Source organism: Taudactylus pleione, unplaced genomic scaffold (assembly GCF_031769625.1).
Source record: "Taudactylus pleione unplaced genomic scaffold, aTauple2 ptg000473l, whole genome shotgun sequence".
NCBI lineage: Eukaryota > Metazoa > Chordata > Amphibia > Anura > Myobatrachidae > Taudactylus > Taudactylus pleione.
This window is the reverse complement of record NW_028284875.1, coordinates 3,855,969-3,861,747: the sequence shown is the minus strand read 5'-3', so window position 1 is coordinate 3,861,747 and position 5,779 is coordinate 3,855,969. Positions and strand designations below refer to the sequence as shown.

Below are 5,779 nucleotides of genomic sequence, written 5' to 3'. Positions count from 1 at the left end.
AGTTTGAGTAATTGAACATATAATTCATCTGCAGAGGAGGCACCTGCAGTGTCCAAAAAAGTGTCTTTGAAGTAAAGATTCTCCGCTTCGGACTCACTGAAACTTAATATCTCACCTATAGGTAGTTGTATGTTAAGAAAACCACTCCCATCGGTTGGAGTTGTGGTAGCCCCTTTGTTGATTTGAGACATAACCAATTTGATGTAGAGTCAAAAGGATATTATTGATGGACAACAAAATTTAATCTTAATGAAAAAGTCAATACAATAATGGTGGTATGAATGTAGTTGCAGAAAACTGATTGTAACCATATGCAAAGTCAAATCCAGGGTGTTCCAAAGAAATAATCAACAGGTTTATAAAGCAGCTTACAAAAACAGAGTAAAACAAAGTCCATAGAACTACCCTAAACCAAGAAAAAATGTGAGGAAAAAATTAAGGATAACTTAAAAAATATATTTACACGATGTTCTGATTGATAAGTAGAGTAAATGAGAAGAAGGGGTGCCATGCAATCCAAATGAATGAAAAAAATCATAACCAATTGGAAAAATATATTGAAATAAAGCCGGCACTCCACAGGTTAAATGAAATACTGGTGCCTGGGTGCCATCTGATTGTCTAAACAGGCCAAAATGTATACATGCAATAAACAGCGGCACTCACAGGACTTGCAAAGAAGGCTCCAGACTCCCAAGGTCAAGTTCAACATTTCAGTCAAACGTCTTTTATCAATACAATACGTGACAAAATGTGTAGCCTGCCCAGCGACTCCCGCCGGATGAAGTGACGTCATCAAAGTGGGACCCGCCTCCTCTTGATGATGTTGCCATCAGATGCATTGTTGCCATAGTGATGCTCCACAACAACGGAGCTCACTACATGCAGGCGTCAGGCCGATCATGTGACCAGCCCCTCAGCTGACCAGTAAGGTCCGTTTACTGTGTGTCAGATGGGGGTGGTAACAGAGAATATAGCGCATGCAGTGAACGGTAACTAAGGAAACCAATGTAAACAGCGCTGCGAACAAAAACAGCACAATTAGATGCAATGAAATAAACAAACTGCATGCTCCCCTATGTGTTGAAGCGGGTACCTGGGCAGGCTATAATCATGTGTGAAAAACGAAGTGGTGTTACCATGACAATAGGTGCTCATGAACAATAGTGGTGACAATAAAAATATATGAAATAGTGAACATAGTACTCACAATTCTATGTTCACTATTTCTTGGTTTAGGGCAGTTCTATGGACTTTGTTTTACTCTGTTTTTGTAAGCTGCTTTATAAACCTGTTGATTATTTCTTTGGAACACCCTTGATTTGACTTTGCATATGGTTACTGTCAGTTTTCTGCAACTACATTCATACCACCATTATTGTATTGACTTTTTCATTAAGATTAATTTTTGTTGTCCATCAATAATATCCTTTTGACTCTACATCAAATTGGTTATGTCTCAAATCAACAAAGGGGCTACCACAACTCCAACCGATGGGAGTGGTTTTCTTAACATACAACTACCTATAGGTGAGATATTAAGTTTCAGTGAGTCCGAAGCGGAGAATCTTTACTTCAAAGGCACTTTTTTGGACACTGCAGGTGCCTCCTCTGCAGATGAATTATATGTTCAATTACTCAAACTCAAGAAAAAGGAGTTAGATTACTATTTACATGGAGTTACCCTTTCTGACTACCACAAGGAGCGTAAAATTCCGAGAGGATTTAGGAAAAAAAGTATCCCGACTATAGGTAGAAATAATGTAGATTTCTGTAGAAGATGGGTTGCTGTCCTTAATAAATGTTCCCTCGATCTAATATTATTGGTCATAGAAGAATCTGGCAGGGAACTCAGCAATATTCGGGATAAAATTAAAAATTTTGAGATTGCACATAAAGCTTGTCTTTCAACAGACAGTTCCAACAATTGGCTTGAAAAATTAAGCATTCAGGTGGAAGATTACAAGAAAAATTTGATTAAATATAAAAAGGAGAAACTGGCCAAAGTGACTATTGATTATCAGGAACAGAGAGTTTACTCCTGGGCCACTGGTAGAACATTACATTCTAGGCCCCAAAGAACCCACTTTAGAACTCCCAGACGCTTTTTAGACACCGAAGAATCTAGTGGTGCAAACTCATCACAAAGTGAACAGGATTTTCCTTCTACTTCACTCACAGTCACATAGCGTCCCCCTATAGGGGTAGCAACACGCGCAAGAAAAGGAAACGGTCCCACACTAAACGGGGGAAACAGGGGTCGAGGCAAAAAAGTGTACAAGAAAACAACATAGTGGTAAACCTATCTAGTAAGACACTCAACATGGCAGAATCTAAATTATTACAGAAAGGTTTAACCTTTATTCCCACTTGTTCTTTCAATAGCTTCAACTGGAAAAAGGACCTATGGAGATTGAATAGAAGTCTCAAACTCAAAGAATTTTTTAGTTTTTCAGATGTCACTTTACCATCCATTGACACCACTCCTTTCAGAACCATATCATCTTTTGATCCTGCCTCTAACAATGTTTCCATCAAAAGCTTTATTAGATTGTTGGATTATGAAGTTTCCACACAGTACAAAGGCAGGTACTCCATACAGCATAATCTTACCAAAAACGAATACCAAGCCCTTATCTCTCTGAGTAATGATGACTCTATCAATATTCGGTCTGCAGATAAAGGGGGAGCTATTGTTATTCAAGACAAACAACAGTACATAAAAGAAATTTATCGCCATATAGGTGACACAGAGACATATTTACCCTTAGGTTCTGATCCAGTGTTGAAATTCAAAAAAGAACTAGATGACTGCCTTGCACAAGCACTTTTGAATGGCATTATAACTAAAGATACCATGCAATTTCTTACAGTTGATAAACCCATTACTCCTTTACTGTACACATTACCAAAAATACACAAGTCTTTATCTGCCCCCCCTGGTTGTCCCTTCATCTCGGCCAGGGACAGTCTGTACAGTAAGATATCACAATTTTTAGATTTCTATGTACAACCATTAATTGGTAAGGAACCCACCTTTTTAAAAGATTCTAATTCACTATTGGAAAAACTTCGCAAATTTAAACGATCTTCCACAGGATTTACTTATATGTACTATAGACGTAAACTCGTTATACACAAGCATTCCACAACAAGATGGATGTGATTGCATGGAATCTTTTTTGAAGTCACATCAGGATTATCATGGACCAAACATTGATTTCTACATAAGTCTTTTGAAACAGACTTTGAACAACAATTACTTCTTATTCGACAATAAATTTTTCTTGCAGAAGAAAGGCTGCGCTATGGGCTCACATGTAGCTCCATCTTTGGCCAATGTATACATGTTTTCTGTAGAGAAGGAACTTTTTTTGAATAATCCTGAGTTCAACAAGTCATTGGTGTTTTACATCCGTTACATCGACGACATTATGGTCCTATGGTCAGGAACTGAAACAGATTTTATTAATGCCATGACTCATATAAACTCCATGCATAACCACATCATGTTCGCGTTTGAACAAAGTTCCAGCAATGTGCACTACTTGGATATCAACATTGATTGGTCGGGGTCTCAATTTAGTACATCCGTCTATCACAAACCAACAGATAGCAATACTTTATTGCATGCACAAAGCCATCACCCTACTTCACTCAAAAGGAGTCTTCCATATTCACAATTCCTAAGAGCACTCAGAATCACAAGTGATCCACAGCTTGCAGACAAAGAAATTGACAACATGATTGTAAAATTCATACAACGTGGATACAAACAGAAAGATCTTCATTTAGCTAAACAGAGAGCTACTGAACGCAATAAACAGACTTCTGTATTTAATGTTTCCACATCGAAAAATACGAACACCATGTTATTCATTAACCAACATAACATCGCCAGTAAATTCATCAATTCTACTTCAAAACGCCTTTGGCCCATCATCAACACTGATGACTCTATTAAACCATTGAGGAATTCCAGAATTATGCTTGGATATAAATGTTGTAGGAACCTGAAAGATTGGCTAGTCCATAATGATGTAAATTATGGTCCGCGCAAAAGTGAACAGCATTTTCTGGCTAAAAAACCCGGATGTTACCGGTGCACAGGTTGTACCACTTGCAGCTTTTTAGAGACAGGTCCAGATGTTGCACATCCTCACTCAGGGAAACGCATACCAATAAATCATGTTTTAACATGTTCCTCCAAATACATTATATATATGATCCGATGTCCTTGCAGTCTGGTCTACATTGGAAAAACTACATGCACAGCCAAAACCAGAATGGCTCAACACAGATCTGCCATAAGACAGGCCCTTGAAGGTAAAGAAATCGATCAGCCGATGGCCCGCCATTTTAAGAATTCAAGACATCCTTTATCGAGTTTGGTATACAAATTCATCGACCATATTCCTCCCAACAAAAGGGGAGGTGACCGTGAATAGAAACTTCTACAACGTGAGGTGTTTTGGATCTATAAGATGAACACTGTATCTCCTCATGGACTCAATGAACAATTATCTTTCTCATGTTTCTTTTGAAAATGAGACCACATTCATCATTTGTCAGAGTCTATTGACCCTGCAACCACTTACTGGGCATTTATTACCCATTATCCCATGTTCTTTCTTTGATGGTTTTACAATCTGTTTCGGTTTTTTCCAATTCCTCATTCTTTTCTTTGTTTATTTATCTTCTTTCTATGTTTTGTTCTTTTCTCATTTCCCTATGATCTTAGATTTTAGGTTCAGAGTGATCAAGGACTTAATAATCTGGATTGTATAAATTTTTGTTACAGTCATACTACACTGGATACACCTTATACCATCCAATCTTGGAAGCTAAGCAGTGTAGGCCAGGTTAGTACTTGGATGGGAGACCTCCATGGAATACCTGGTGCTGTAACATACTGAGATCCTTAGTCGTCTCACATCTGTTCCATCCATCGAATATTTTCTGTCACTTTACTTAGGTTGTTCTTTTTTCTGTCTTCTTCTCTTTATCCATATTGAATACAGATTTCTTTACCTTATTATTATTTTTGTTGGAGGGATTAATTATATATTCTCTTCACAGGCTGAATAGCTACCACTTGTGTGGTATGGACATTCATTCTTTTCATAAGACCTGATTGATTTTGACTCACTATTGCTCTTTGACATGTCATATGGGGCATAGTAGTAAAACCTCGACATTGGGAGATCCACAATGTATATCATAAGCATTTTTAACATGGTGTTCATTTGATGAACTCATGGTTTCAGCGGTCACTTCTAACTTCTCTTTGTTTTTTGCATCTAGACTTATTGAGCCATATGTTTTGCATATGCATAGCCTACTTAGATTTACTTAGTCAGTAGATTACTTTCCACAGTACATGGATTTCAGATCTCTATGTCATCCTTACCCAGTGTTTCCAGAGTTTATAGATTTTTCAGTTTATGTATATGTAAAAATGTGTGCACAGGTTCATTGCCGCTTTATTGTGAGTACTATGATCACTATTTCATATATTTTTATTGTCACCACTATTGTTCATGAGCACCTATTGTCATGGTAACACCACTTCGTTTTTCACACATGATTATAGCCTGCCCAGGTACCCGCTTCAACACATAGGGGAGCATGCAGTTTGTTTATTTCATTGCATCTAATTGTGCTGTTTTTGTTCGCAGCGCTGTTTACATTGGTTTCCTTAGTTACCGTTCACTGCATGCGCTATATTCTCTGTTACCACCCCCGTCTGACACACAGTAAACGGACCTTACTGGTCAGC

General features: G+C 37.9%; 1 pseudogene; it reads left to right on the top strand.

The window, feature by feature from the left end:
• The first annotated feature begins 4,793 nt into the window (after positions 1-4,793).
• Positions 4,794-4,911, top strand: LOC148503058 (5S ribosomal RNA; annotated as a pseudogene).
• Positions 4,912-5,779: the final 868 nt, after the last annotated feature.